General features: G+C 40.8%; 1 protein-coding gene across 1 annotated transcript in view; it reads left to right on the top strand.

Annotated features, from left to right (window-relative positions):
• The window catches only part of FMN2 (formin 2), a 368,626-nt gene that overhangs the window by 55,353 nt on the left and 297,200 nt on the right, over window positions 1-16,073 (top strand). The gene's annotated exons all lie outside the window — the stretch shown is intronic.

The raw sequence follows: 16,073 nt of genomic DNA, 5'->3' as shown, positions 1-16,073 counted from the left end.
AGTTTGCCATCTTTTTCTATGTTCTGGCAGAGTTTGTATAGGATTGGTGTCAGTTCTTCCCTGAATGCTTGATAAAATTCTTCTGTAAAGCCATTTGGTCCAGGGGATTTTTTTGGTTTGTAATCCCTTGATAGCCTTGTCTATTTCATCTATTGATATAGGTCTGTTGAGATTCTTGACGTTCATCGGAGATTGTCTAGGGAGGGATTGTTTTTCCAAGAATTTGTCCATGTCTTCCAAGTTTTTTAATTCTTTGGAGTACAGTCCTTCATAGCACGGTGTAATTATCCATTTGATTTCACTAGGGTCTGTTGTAATGTCCCCTCTTACATCCCTTATGCTTGCTATTGAAATCTGTTCCTTCCTTTCTTGGGTGAAATTCACCAAAGGTCTGCTATTCTCTTTGTCTTTTCAAAGAACCAAATTTTAGAGGCATGAATTTTTTTCCATAGATTTATTTTCTCTCTCCTGAATCTCAGCCCTAATTTTTATTATTTCTTTTCTTTTGCTATTACTTGGTTTGTCTTGTTGACTCTGCTCTAGATGTTGTAAATCTTGTGCCAGCATATAAATCACAAGTCGCTTCCTTTTTTATGTGTGCATGCATTGCTATGAAACTTCCTCTGATGACTGCCTTTGCTGTGTCCCATAAGTTTTGGTATGCTGTGTTCTCATTCTTGTTGGTTTCTAGAAATTCCCTAATTTCATCTCTGCTCTGGGCCAGTAAACATTCTTTTTGCAATAGAGAGCTATTCATCCTCCAATTGTTTCCCTTTGTTTTTTTCCTCTTCTTTTTGTTGATTTCTAGCCTTATGACACAGTAGTCAGAGAGAGAAGTCTGTATATCAAATGTGCTTAAATTTATGAAAATTTGACTTATCCCCTATCATGTGGTCTATCTTTGAAAATGTGCCATGTTTGCTTGAAAAGAATGTGAATTTTATTGTTTATGGGTGGAGAGCTCTGTAGATATCTATCAGGTCAAATCGTCTAATTGTAGTGTTTAGATCTTTAGTCTCTAAGTTGAGTTTCTTTCCCAGTGAACTATTTTTTCAGAGAGCGGTATGTTGAAGTCACCTCTTATAATTGTTTTTCATCTTTTGGAGCATTTGATTGACATACTCTGCTGAATGCTTGTTTGGCGAGTAAATGTTTAGAATGCTTAGTGTTTCTTGGCGTATGGTTGCCTTGATAATTATATAGTGTCCCTCCTTATCTCGTTTTATAATTTACACTTTGAGATCAATTTTATCCAAGTTTAGGATTGAAACTCCTGCATTTTTAATTGCTGTTTGCTTGTTACATTTTTCTCCAGCCTTTGATCCTCAGCCTATTTTTGTCTGTAATCATGAGATGTGTCTCCTGTAGGTGTTTTCTAAGCCAATCTGATAGTCTCTGTCTCTTCAGGCCTGAGTTCATTCCATTGATATTCAGGGTTATTACATCTATCAGTGGACTCTGTGATGTCATTTTATCCCTCTTGTGTTGGGTGTTTTCCTACCTCCATTTCTTTTCCTTGGGTTATGCATATGTGTGTTTGTGGTTCATTCTTGCCTTCTTTCCATCACTGAGCCAGTGTTATCTTGGAATCTGTTTGATCATCTATGGGTTGAGTTCATCTGTGTGGCTGACACCTGTATGTGCTTGATGAGTGTTGTTCTTATGCCCATACTGTGTCGTTAAGGATCTTTTGGAGTGCTGAGTTCCTTGTCACGTATTCCTTGAGATTTTCCTTGTCTGAGAAGACTCACTTCTCCATCAACTTTGATAGTTTGGCTGGATAGAGTATTCTTGGGTTTGCGTTATTTTCCTACACTTTTTGGAATATGTTGCTACACTCTCCTCTTTTTCACGGTGTCCGCTGATAGGTCCGAGCATATTCTTATCTGCTTGACTTTATATGTGATTGCCTGTTTTCCCCTAGTTGCTCTCATACTTTTCTCCTTTTCCTCATAGTTGGATAGTTTAACAACGATATGTCTTAATGACTTCTTGGGATTTAGTTTAGCTAGCATTCTTCCAGCCTCCCGGATGGTTGCCTGGTTTTCATTCATTAAACTAGGGAAGTTTTCCTCCAAGCATTCCATCACTATTTTGGATGTTGATTTCCTTGATGTGCATTCCTCTGGTAATCCAATAATTCTGATGGTGTTCCTTCTCATAACATCAGACTTAGCTCTTAGGTTGTCTTCAGCTTCTCTGATGGACTTGTTAGACTTTTTCTCACATTTATTAATTTTTGCTTAGAAGTTCTCTAGGTCACTGGTGTAGTTCTCTGTCTCCTCCATTCACTGGGTGAAGTCTGGGAGTTTGCTATTAGTTTTTTTTTTTAATCTCGCCCCTTAGCTCTTGTATTTCCCTTTGGTGTGTGGCCTTTATCTCCTATATCATTTCATCCTTTTTCTGTAATGCTTCCCTCATGTCCTGTATGACTGTAAGTAGCAATCTGAAGATTTCTTTCTGTGGCAGGTCAACATCTGCCTTTTCTATGACAGCCATTAGGTCCAAGTTGTCCTCTGGCATTTGATTTTGTTTCTCTTCTCTTGTTAAAGCTGTGGAGGCAGATTGCTGTTTTCTGGTCAATTAATTGGAAGTAGGTACAATTTTTCCCGGATGTCTCAGATCCTTAGGCTTTCTCTTCAGGAGGTTGGTGTTGGTTTTTCTGTAGGCTCCTTATATAGCCAACTACCTTGAGAGGTTTGTGTTTCACCTTTGTCCTGCTGAGATTTCCCTCTCGCCTTGGCCTATGCTTTGTGCTCCAGCCACCCTCAGGTCTCCTTAGGGGCTATTTGCAGCTGTGTATGCTGCAATCGATGGAAAGTGTTAGACCGCGTGCAGGGGATCATATTTAGGGCATGAGTTGGCAATTTGGTGATGTGTTCTTGGCTAGGGCATTTCTCACAGGTAGGTGGGTGGGAGAGAGAGCCCACTACTTCTGTTAGTGTGCAGATCCACTGCTCAGAGAACAAAGGGGTTGGGGGTAGGATTGAGTAGGGAGAAGGGAGAATGCAGTAGGCAAACTCCAAAAGCTTGGGTCTCTATGTCACAGTTTCAGAAGCTTCTGCCAGACTTGTGTGTGATGCCTGGCAGGCCCCGAGCAGTTGCAGCAGGATGGGAACCTCTGTGTGTGTGTGGAGGGTGGGGGGGGGGGTCTAACTGGCGGGTCTTCATGGAGCACCCAGGCAGGGAAGCAGGCTCTGCCCTATGCCTGGGTGTCCTGTGGTGCCAGGGCCTGAGCCTCTTGGGGTGGAGAGAGCTGGCTGGTGGGTCTTTAATGAGTGCCCAAATGGGGCACGAACCTCTGGGGAAGGGGGTGGGGCGGGTCTGACTGGCGAGTCTGTGAGGAGCTCCCAGATGGAACGGGCACTTGTGGAGTGGTACTGGCTGGCAGGTCTGCACAAAGCTCTCAGGCAGTGTGGAAGCCTCTGCGGTAAGACTGGCTATCCTGTGGGGCCAGCCAAGGCAGAGCGGGCACGCTGAGTGCCACAAAAGAGACCACGGGTGTCTGCAGGGAGTGCAGGCAATGGAACCAAACCAGCTTCTGGTTCAGAGAAGTGCTCTGAGTTGTCCTGGGAGTCGACAAACAGACTTGATACCCCTACTTAGCCCCCAAATCTCCCCACTCACTGATGATCTCCATGTAGCTCCCAGCGTGAGCTACCTATCTGGTCACCATCTTCACCTCTCTCTCCTTCTCTCTCTTTTAAAAAAAAATTATTTACTAAATCACCTAAATTCTTCTACTTGATATGTAAAGTTATCTATACTAATCATCCCCCTTTATTTTCATGTTATTGTCTATAAATTGTTTAAGCCCAGATTTTTTATATTATTATTTTTATTATTATATGCATCCAGGTGATTGTTCAGTGTCAACATTTTGGATAATTAGGGTAATTTCATTTGTTGACTTTTTTGAAAATTCCCTTTAATATTTCTTGCAGGTCTTGTCTTATGGCTATAAGTTGTTTTGATTTCTGGTTTTTTTTTGGAATACTTAGTTTACCCTCATTTTTGAATTACAGTTTTGCTGAGTATATTATTATTTCTGACTGATAGTTCTTTTCTTTCAAGGCTTTGTAGCTGTCACCACATTGCCTCTTATCCAGATAGTTTCTGATGAGAAATCAACATTTAATCTTACTGAGGCTCTTTTGTAAGTGACATTTCCTTTATCCCATGCAACTCTCATAAGTCTTTATCTTTGTATCTGAAAAGTTCAATCGTGATATGCCTTGCGGTGTTTTAGGGTTTAACATATATGGAGATTATTGACCATTTAGATAAACTGTCTTCCATATTTATGATGCTTTCCGCCATTGCTTCTTCAAAACTGTTTTCTGGAGTTTGTTTCCTTGCTTCTCTTTCTGGAATTCCTATTATGTGTGTAGTATTTTTCATGATTCTGTCCCACTGAAACCTTAGGCACGGCTCAATTTTCTCCCCTTGTTCCTCAAACTGAGCAATCTCGGAGTCTGTATTCTAGTTTGCTGATTCGTCCTTCCATTGTTTTGATTCTACTTCTGTATTCTTACATGGAACTGTTTATTTCTGTTATAGTATTAAGCTTCAGAATTTCTAGTTGCTTTTTATGTAAGGTCTATCTCTATTATATTTGTTTTGTTCTATTATTTTTCTGAATTATTCTAAAAACATCCCCCTATTTTTCCTTTATCTCACTGAGAAAATAATCATCGTTTTTGATGTCTTTATTGAGAATTTCATAGCAAAAAGTGTCTGAAATATTGGGCTTGCCTTTCATTGGTTAGTAAACAGAAAACATCCACTGCCCTGAGGATCCAAAAACCACCATATCTTTCACAGTTCCTTCCGAAATTTTCTCTTCCTCTTTCTGCTCATCAGTGCTATGTGATGCAAATGAGTTTCTGAGAGACTGCTGTATATACTTGAGTATAAGCTGACACAAATATCAGCCAACACACCTAATTTTACCACAAAAGTGGCATAAAAATGTGCTGAAATATTCAGCTTATACACAAGTATCCTTCTGGTACTGCTTGTTGAGGCCCCACTCTCAAAACCTAATGATGGTTTTACCACTACCCAAACCCTCCACCATGGCACAGATTTGAATACATTGGCTAGCTGGGTTATACTGAGGGGTACCTGGTCTGGGCACTCCGTCAACATGTGTTACTACCTGAAGGCTGTTGCTAAGGTTTTTGTCAGGTTCCACCCACACCCCTCCCCTGGTCTACATAGTGGCACAGGCCTTGCCAAATGGCTATAGGGGTAGTTATCTTTACTCAGTATGATGGACAAGTGAAGTCCTGAACAACTGAATGGTAAATATTTTAATCTGTGATCACCTACTTTATTAAGTACTCTCTTTCAAATATTTTTAGAACTAGGCTTTAGATTGTGGGTGCTTCTAATTCCATTGTTTACCTTTTAAGTTGACATATTGCCAATTGTCACCTCATTTGGGGCTTTGAACTGTGTGGTTTATTGAACACTTGCTGTTTATTGTACATTGTGTTAATCCTGTTACAAACATTATTTAACTTACTTCATATAATGCTAGGAAGTCATATAAATTATTATTTCCAGCTTATAGGTGAGGAAACTGAGGCTGAAGTAACTTGTCAAAGGCCATAGCTAGAAAAATGGTAGTCAAGGTTATGAGCCAATTTGGTCTACCTACAAGGCTAATGTTCAAATCTATTATTAATCTAATACTTTTCCTGGATGCATGCCATGTATCTAGGGATAGATTTCATGTATTTTTTGTGGGAAAGAGTAGGCATAAAATAAGAAAAATTGTCCTTTTAAAATAAAAACCCAAGGGTGGACTCTTATTTCTGAAATTCATCAAGCTTTACATTAGATAAAATGGGTGATAAATGAGATGGGTCTACTAGAACAAAAGAGTACGATCTTGAACACATCAACTAAAGTCCTTAGACCTACGCTTCCATATTTGTCACACGGCATTTAGAATTCGGGCTTGAAAGCAAGGAAGACATTCTCTCAGTCGGCCTTCTTTGGGGTGGCAGCGATGGCGGGAAGACAAGCAGGAGAACACATAGCCTGAGAAACATCTTCCCATTTGGGTTTTAAACCTCGTTTATACATTTCCAGACACCCGAGTATGTTGTCTTTGAGTTATAAAGTTTTAATTATAAAGTTGGAACATGAATTTAGACTGCTAAGAAAGTAAAGACAGGCAGGGCTGCTTTGTTTTTCCATGTTTTGTGAGTTTTCTATCTTTGACATCATGCTGTCTTTCCACTCTCCTATCTCTTGTTTTAGTGCAAAACAATTGTTTTCCTTCTCTATCAGATTTCTTTCTTACACAGGCATCATCTTTTTCAGGCTTTACAGAATGTTATCTGAATTTTTATTGATGATCAACAAATTAATTGATTAACCTAGGTCAAGTACACATCTAGGCACTGGATCACAGCATAATCTGATCAAATAGAGTGGCATTCCATGAGAAGGTGAAAGATTACAAATGTGTGTGTATGTTAAATATTGCTAAACCCTTTCAAGAATTGAAAGGAGACTAAGAGGAAAACAAAGAACAGAGTGTGATATTTCAGAAAGAGTGGGGTCAGGAAGTTCTATCCGTGAACGTGACACTTAAGCAGAGACCTGGATGAAATAAAGGAAAGTCATTCAACTATCTGGGAGCAGAGTGCTCTAGTAGAGTGGTTCCCCAGTGAGAATGAGCTCAGTGTGATGGAGAAATAAAAGGCGAGTAGGCTCTAACCCAGTGGGCAAGCATGGTGAGAGGGGGAAGTTAGTCAGGTGTCTATTTAGGTATTATGAGGAGTTTAATTCTGTGGGTGAAGGGAAGGCAGTGAAGAGTTCAGGGTAAGCTCTGAAAATTGAGATTCTGGGGGTGATATAGATTCTGATGATGACAAATTCAAGGCTTTGAATATGGTGGTGGTTATCTAGTGTGAGGTGTAGGAAATGTTCTGGAGATAATGAATCAAAGTCACATATGTGGTTACCTACCTGAGTGTTAGTGTGATCATCACAGTAGACTTCAGATTCATAAAAAATGATGATATGAGGAAATGAGGACAGTGTATTGAATCAAGTGAAATATTTAGTGATTGAAGGGAGGGGCAAGATGTTAGTGGATGACAAAAGGAAAGCAGGCAGGGAAGAAGCACACTAGCCTGTGTGATCACGAGGTGTTGAAGGGATCAAAGAACAAAAATCATCATTATGTGCTTACCTTCCCTATGCAAACACTGAAGACAAATGTGTGCATAAGTAAGTGTGGTGAAGAAGGCTGATGGTGCCTGGCTATCGAGAGATATAGCATCTGGGGTCTTAAAGGTTTGAAGGTACACAGGCGGCCATCTAGCCCAGAAGCAACAAAACCCACGTGGAAGAAACCCAACAGCCTGTGTGATCACGAGGGGTTGAAGGGACCAGTTGTCACCAAAAACCAAAAAAATCATATCATCATGAATGAGGGTGAGTACAGGACAGGGACCCAAAGTCCACCTGTACCCAACTGGATATCCCTTGCAGAGGGGTAGTGGGGAGATGAGTCACTCAGGGTGCAGCGTAGCATTGATGAAACATTCAACTTTCCACTAGTTCTTAAATGTTCCTATCCCCCACCCCCACTATCATGATCCCAATTCTACCTTAGAAACCTGGTTAGACCAGAGGATGTACAATGGTGCAAATAGGAACTGGAAACACAGGGAATCCAGAACAGACGAACCCCTCAGGACCAGTGGTGAGAGTGGTGATACCGGGAGGGTGGAGGGAAGGTGGGGTAGGCAGGCAGGGGAACCCCTTTCAAGGATCTACATATAACCTCCTCTTTGGGGGATGGCCAACAGAAAAGTGGATGAAGGGAGACATCACACAGTGTAAGATATGACAAAATAATGATAATTTATAAATTATCAAGGGTTCATGAGGGAGGGGTTGGAAGGAAGGGAAAAATGAAAAATGAGGAGTTGATTCCACGAGCCCTAGTGGAAAGCAAATGCTTTGAGAATAATGAGGGCAACGAATGTACAGATGTTCTTTACACAATTGACATTTATGGATTGTGATGAGTTGTATGAGCCCCCAATAAAATGATTAAAAAAAAAACAACAAAATTCCAATGGAAAAATTTAAAAAAGGAAAGCAGATAACAGGTGATCTAATTAGGTGACAGGAGTTTCAAAAGAGCTAATATTTTAGAAGGAGACTAACACACATTTGAAAGTGCTTGTGTGGATCCAGAAAAATGCCCACTTTTATATTCCCCAAATATGTCACTTTAAACATAAAATTGCTTCATCTAAGAGGGCTGTCAGGAGAGGGGTGTTATTGTGGGAATGTATGTTCTGAATGTGCTGGAGGTTAGTTTCCATCCAGAGAGAGGTTAGAGGCAAGGCTTTCCACCTGTGTGATTTTCCTGCACAGAAGACCCCCGGCAATGTGTGCACTTTTTGTTGTTACACCTGGGAACCAATGATTAAATGCACAGCTGTAGACATATTAGGAAAGAGACTTGGTAATCTGCTTCCATAGGATTATTTTTAAAATTCATTGCCTTCCTGTGCACCCATCAGTTTTTGCCAACCTACTTCTTATAGGATATTGTGTTCCCCTACATCCAAGTAACAGATACTTTTTGGGGAGGTTTATAAAACTTAAAGACAATCGAGATAAGGACTATTATATACACAATCCTGCAATACCTGGTATCTATGAGTAGATGCTTGGGTAGATACACAGGTTTAAAAGGTATTGGAGGGAGAGTTGATGTATACCCATGGGAAAAACATGTGTGTTTGACAGAGAGTATTTGTGTTTGTTATCTACCTTTGCTGCGAATGTATCCATGCATCTGGTGAAACATACAGGGGACACAATTATGGAAACTACTTAAACATAACCAAAGACTTTGAGGACAGGAGCAGCTAGGCCTGGGGGCTCGGTTCCAGTGTCTCAGGGAACATCAAGGTCAATTAGCATCAAACAATTTACAAAAGCAATTGTCTACACTGTGCTTTGATGAGTAGCAACAGGGGTCCTAACATCTCCTAAGCTGCCATCTAAGGTGGAAAAAAGAAGAATGATGAAAATCTAAGACACGTGGAAACAGTTAATTCAATGGCTAATGATAAGCTGAAATATCAATGTCCACAACAGAAGTAGATGGTGCCCAGTAACCAATATCATCTGCTCTGAAAAGAATCACACTAGAAGGTCCTAGGTAGAGTAGGAGTAAAATGTAGAACAAAACCCAAACCATAAAAGATACCAGGCCGACTGATCAGCTAGAGAGAGGTAGAGCTACCAAGACTATATGACCTTTAATCCCCCTTCAGGTCTTGAACTGAACTCACACCCATGAGAGAATAATCAACTGTTAAAATCAAAGGACACCTTGCCCCCAAAGACAAAATTCAGAGATGTAGGAAAGAAGGAACATAGAAAAAATATAATTAGTGATGGTACATTGAGGAAATTTCAATGAATGGGTTGAAACAAAATGTGTATGAATTGTTTGTGAATTGTTGAATATAAAACTAATTATATGCTTTGTAGACCTTTACCACATCTGCCATAAAATTAAAATAATAAAGAACAGTTGTCATTGCATTGATTCCAACTTATAGTGCCCTGTAATAAAGAAGTGCCTCATCAAGATTACAAGATAGTAAACTAGATATGGAAGCAGACTGCCACAACTTTCTCCCTAGAAGGAGCTGCTAGATTCAAGCTGCCGAGCTTTTGGTTAGTTAGTAGAGTCTTTAAACACTGTACCACTGGGACTCATCTCTCTCAAAAGTGCAACCTTCAAAGCTCTTTGGACAATTCTTTCTGCCATCTGAGGTTGTTATGTGTCAACCTGATGGCACCCAAAACCAGTAAAAACACGTTGGTAAAGGTGTGCTCCTGGCATCTAGCAGCCAGAGGTGTTGCTATGCATCGTATCATGGATAGGGAAACTCCATATTAGAGACTGATCTTCTCCAAGGTGTCAATAGTTCTGAGGTGAGAAACAAAGGGTTCAGGATCTAGGAGCATTTTCCTATCATAGAACTGAAGCTACAGGGGCTCATAATTCCTTCTCTTCCATGTTGTTCAGTAGCTCTTTTGATAATATTTGATGTGATGTGCACATGCACTCACATACTTACACACATTTACACACACGCAAGATCCTGTCTCATTTCTTCTACATACCCCCATCTCGAGGGTACAGGGAATATCTGTTTAGTTTGTGGCTATTTTCAGCCACTGTCTAAGATGTGTCCAGTGGACACACTGAAAACGGAGGGATGTGGTTTCATACTGTGTTCGTCAGGGTTTACTAGAGAAACAAATTCAGTGATATTCATATGTGTGTAAGAGAGAACTTTATATCACGGAATAATTTTACATAACGAAAACATCCCAGTCCAGTCCAGATCAAGCCCATAAGTTCGATATCACACCATATGGTGATACTACTCCATAAATTCCTCTTTAGACTCACACAGCCATGCAATGATGCTGAATGCAGGAAGATCACAGGCCAGTGGGTGGACAGTCATGTGGATCCAGTGGTGGAATCCAGTGGCGGGAAAAGCATCGTAGCACTGGGGTGGGTCTCCATGTGGCTCCTCCAGCTCCAAGGCTCTGGCTGCATCAATCTAGCTCCATGTGGCTTGTTAGCAGGAAGACTAAGCAGAAAAAGAGAACATCTGGCCTCCAATGAGCTATTTTCCTTCTTTGGGTCTCCAAATGAGGTCACCAAGCTGCAATCTGATTGACAGGCTATACTCCACCCCTTTGCAAGTTGACAGATTATGTAATTGCCACACATATATACCCAATTCTAATTACATGTAGGCAAACTACAACTAAGTTTTGTAGGAAAAAAACATTTTCCCTAAAAAACTGTTGAAGACCAGTATGTATACTCTAATGGCCTGAAAGAATGAAGCCAACAGGCAGGTTTTTTGGTCACTCCCAGTATCAGAGGCAGGTTTTGAGATGAGTAAAATCAACCTTTGACAACCCTACAGAACACAGCTCTACTCTGACAGACCTCGGTTGCTGTGAGTTGGAATTGACTAGATGGGAACTCCATGACTACTGATTACTATTGTGCTAAAGGAGGTACTGGGCTATGCAAAGAGTTTATGCATTTGGTTACTAACCAAGGTGTTGTAGTTAGGTACCATCGAGCTGGCTCTGAGCAGTTGCGACCCTGTGAACAACAGAACAAAACACTGCACTGTTCGGTGAAATCTTCACAACTGTTCCCATGCCTGAGCCCATTGAGGCGCTGTAGTAATTCAGCTCACTGAGAAGCTTCCTCTGTTTCTCTGATCTGCCACTTTACTAAGCATGATGTCCTTTTCCAGGGACCGATCTCTCCTGATAAATTTGTCCAAAGTATGGAAGACAAAGTCTTACTTCTTCCAACATGGATTGGTGTTGCTAGTTTAGTCAGCAGTGGTTTTTCCTAAGAAAACTCTGGTGATCTACTTCTGAAACCACGGCCACAGAAAATCCTGCGGTGCACAGTCCCCCTCTGCCATACATTGCATTGCTGTTTGTCAAGAAGGACTAGTTAGCAACTAGTTTGGGTTGTTTTACTTTACAAATATGTGGATGTAAGGAAAGAGTGTGAAGTTTGAGTCTATGCAGTGACAACCAGTTAGTGTCCTGACAGAATTTGAACAGATACATATCTGCTTGTGGTTGTTAACATACAGATCTAAACCTTCTTTTGTGTAAGTCTGAGCTAGAGTGGTTTTTATATTTTAAAAGTTAAAAAAATCCACCAGAAAACAACAAAAAGAAGACATGACAATAGAGATGTTAAGTGGTTCATAAAGTCTAACAAATTTATTATTGAATCCTTTGCAGAAAAAAAAGTTTGGTGATGATATAGAATAATACTTTATTTTTCAGTTCTTGCTATGATGTAAATACACGTTTGTCATAGAATCATAGCACCGTGTTCAGACATATTTATTGATACTTCTTATGGGCAAAACACATTTATAGAAGAATAAACAGAGGCATGTACATGAGAATGAGGGGGGTCAGAATGGAGACCCATCAGTAGACAATTGTACATCCCTTCACAGAAGGGTCACAAAGAAGGGATGAGCCAGCGTGCAGTATAGCACCAACAAAACACACAACATTCCTCTAGCTCTTTCATACTCCCTCACCCCCCATCATGACCCCAGTTCTATCTTACAAATCTGGCTAGACCAGAGCAAGTACACTGGCACAGATAAGAGCTGGAAACACAAAGAATCCAGGACAGATAAAGCCCTCAGGACTGATAATGAGAGTAGCAATACCATGAGTATAGGGGAAAGGTGGGGGGGAGAAAGGGGACCTGATCTCAATGATCAATGCACAACATCCTCTCCCACCCAGCCCCTCCCCTGGGTGATGAACAACAGAAATTTGGGTGAAATGAGATAGCAGACAGCATAAAATATGAAAACCAAACTAATTCATAAATTATTGAGGGTGAGAGAAGGAGGGAGCTGATACCAAGGGCTCAAGAAGATAGAAAATGTTTTCAAAATGATTATGGCAGCATGTATACAAATGTGCTTGATCCAATTGATGTATGGATTATTATAAGACCTGTAAGAGCCTCCAATAAAATGATTCATTAAAATAAATAAATGAGGTGTCAGCTAAATCCACATGGAAGAAACATACCAGCATGTATGATCCAAGTACTGTAAATTAAAAAATCCAAATGCAGAGAAGGGAATGGAAGCTGTAGATGATGGTGAAAGCCCAGAATTCATTTTTAGGGTCTCCAATGTGAATTAAGCCTCTGATGAATCCCCTCTGATTATGGACAAGGGATAGGAAGGGCCTTCTTACTAGAGGGCATTGCAAGTATGTGAGAGGAAGTCTTGCTGTTCTGGTTTCTTAGGAGCACTCTGGTTGTACTTCATCTAAGCCAGATTCGTTTGTTCTTTTGGATGTCCATGGTACTTTCAGTATTCTTCACCAGCACCCTAACTCAAAGACATTGATTCTTCTTTGGCCTTTGTTATTCAGAGGAGATCAGTGTATTTAGGATGGCCTGGCACTAGACTGGTCTTCCTTATTCATTGTCTAACTTACAGATGCAGATGCATATGAGGTGACTGGAAATACCATGACTTGAGTCGGATGCACCTTAGTTCTCAAAGTAACATCCTTCATCCCCAACACTTTAAAGAGGTCTTGTGCAGCAGATTTACCCAGTGCAATGCATTGATCTTTTGGCTTCTGCTTCCATGAGCATTGAGTATGGATCTAAATAAGACTAAATCCTTGACAACTTCAACTTCCCTTTCCATTTATCATGAGGTTACATATTGAACCGGCTGTGAGGATTTTGGTCTTCTTGGCATTGAGCTGTAATCCACACTGAAGTACGATCTTTGATCTTCCTCAGGAAGTGCTTCAAGTCCTTCTCACTGTTAGCAAGCAAGGTGGATCACCTGCATATTACAGGTTTTTAATAGGCCTTTCTCCAATCCTGATGCCACAGTCTTCATGTGCTCCAACCTCTCTGATTATTTACTCGGCATACAAGTGGAATGAGTATAGTGAGAAGATACAACCCGGACACAGCTCTCCTGATTTTAAACCATGCTGTATTCCCTTGTTCTCTTTGCGCAATTGCTTTGGTTCGTGTACTAGTTCTACATGAGCATAGCTTCCTGCCTCCTAACAATTTGCAGGCCATCATAGTATGTAAAACTGAGATACTTGGTGGGATTAGTAAGGCACGCAGATATTTAACAATGAAAAATATGCAAATCATTATTTAAGTAAAGTTATATATTACACAAAGGTATTGTGGAAAGAGGTGAAAAGCTTATGTTAGAGGTCATTGAAGACTTTTCTGAATAAGTAATTTAATCCAAATTTTTATGAATATTTGTATCATATTGGGGCTGTGGGGTGGGGGGACAAGTAAGGAGGGCACAGGGTTTCTGCAGGAACTCTATAAACTTTCATGTCCTTCTGTAGTATTTTATGACTAAACAAGCTAAATAAACTCCTGAAGGTAAAGAGCTAGAGGTGTCAAATGGACTTGAAACTAGGCTCATGGCCTAGACCCTGGCAAAGATGACAATTTCATCATATTCTAGGGACACAGAAAACACTAACGCTCTATCCCTGATGTTTCCAATCACCCTTGGTGATTGTGAATTAGAGACATTTCATAAAAAGTGCATCCCTGGACTAGCTGAAGGCAGGAACTTCAGGTTGCTCAACCAGTGTCCTCTTCTCGGCATGCCTCTCTTTCGTCTTGTTTTTAGAGCATAAGAGAAAACTTAAATTGGGAATTGTCTTTCTGAGGAGCATCTGAGAAAACTTAAAATTTCTATTGCTCTTATTTTAAAGGTGTGTTGTTGTTGTTGGCTAGCTCTCATGGCTAGGGGCCTTTGCCGACCTCCCCATGTTCACAATCCAGGTCCCTCTCCATTATCTTCCTGAGAATGTGAAGGTCAGTCATTGGCATTTCTTAGGCCAAACTACTGAGAGATGACCCTTGGGCAGTACAGGGCTCAACTGCTTTCATTTTATACATGGATAGCTTTGAAGAGCCAGTAATGCTGGTCACCTCCACCTAAGCAGGTCATCTCTCCAGTAATTTGTGTATTGGAGTCGAAAATCACCTCTTCTGTCTGTCCCCCCTGGGAGAAGGGCCATATGTCAAGTATTGTGATTGGTTCCCCCTTACTCCCCTGCCCCCCTTCTCTTACCCTCCTAACATCACTGCTTTCCTTATTGGTCGTGAGAGGTTTGTCTGTTCTGGATTCCCTGTGTTGTGAGCTCTTATCTGTACCAGTGTACATGTTCTGGTCTAGCCAGATCTGTAAGCTAGAATTGGGGTCATGATAATGGGGGGGGCAGGGAGAGCGGGGGAAGAGGAGGCATTAAAGAGCTAGAGGAAGCTTGTGTGTTTCCTGGTGCTATACTGGCTCATTTCTTCCTGTGGCCCTTCTGACAGGGGATGTCCAATTGACTACTGAGGGGCTTTGGGGCTCCCCTTGTTCCCATTTATATGATTTTGTTTGTTTTGGTTATTTCGTGCTTGATACCTAATGGACAGCAGAAAAGTGGTTGAAGTGAGACAGCAGTTTGTGTAAGACATGAAAAAAAATATATAAATTATCAAGGGGACATGGGGGACAGGGGAGGAGGGAGGGAAGAAAAAATGAGGAGCTGATATCAAGGGCTCAAGTAGAAAGAAAATATTTTTTAAAAGATGATGACAACAAATGCACATATGTGTTTGACACATAGATATATGTATGGATTATGATAAGAGCTGTAAGAACCTCCAATAAAATAAAATAGCATAAGACTTGTGAGATTTATTGTGGTAAAAAGCGATCTCTCGCGTCTATTGTGCGTGTTTCATCATGTTTAGTGCAATACCATAAACCTTGAGAAGCATCACATGACTTACAAGGAGAGCCACAAGCAATGCTGGGAATGTTCCTACAAAGCAAAGGCCGGTGTTACAAGAATGCTGAGCTGTTCGATGTATGTCGTAGGTGGAGATCTACAACTGTAGTTGCCCATCATTTCAGGATGAATGCACCCAGCACAACAAACCCGTAAAAAGGGAAAAGGCAGTTTGTGAGGCTGTTGCTGCAACTCGACCGTAAGCAGGTGTTGAAAACTGCACTTTTTGCAAATGCCTTTTTATCTGACATTGAAAATGCAGTTTTTGTGTGGATTCAGCATATAATACATACACCATACATAACATGAATTACCTGACGGTGTTTCATTGGTGACAATTGCGGTCAACACTAGGCTATTCACAGTTATGTTCTTGGTGAGTCAAAAGTTATATGCTCTTTTTCGAATGTGGTTTGGAGTCCCTAATCTCTTATTTTTTTTCCTGGGTCAACTGCACCTCTTCAGAAAACTATCTGCAGGGTAAACGCAGAGAAGCAGGATAAACAATGAAATCTGAAAGGTAGGGGCTTCTTCAGATGGAATAAGGTGTACTGCTTACTATGGTGCATTGTCTCCTGGGCAGGAGGTCTTTTGAGGTGGGCAAGCATACCAGATCTGCCTCTCCACACGTG

The sequence above is a fragment of the Tenrec ecaudatus genome, chromosome 8 (assembly GCF_050624435.1).
Source record: "Tenrec ecaudatus isolate mTenEca1 chromosome 8, mTenEca1.hap1, whole genome shotgun sequence".
Taxonomy (NCBI): domain Eukaryota; kingdom Metazoa; phylum Chordata; class Mammalia; order Afrosoricida; family Tenrecidae; genus Tenrec; species Tenrec ecaudatus.
Note: the sequence above shows the minus strand (reverse complement) of the source record. Positions and strands in the feature narration are given on the sequence as shown.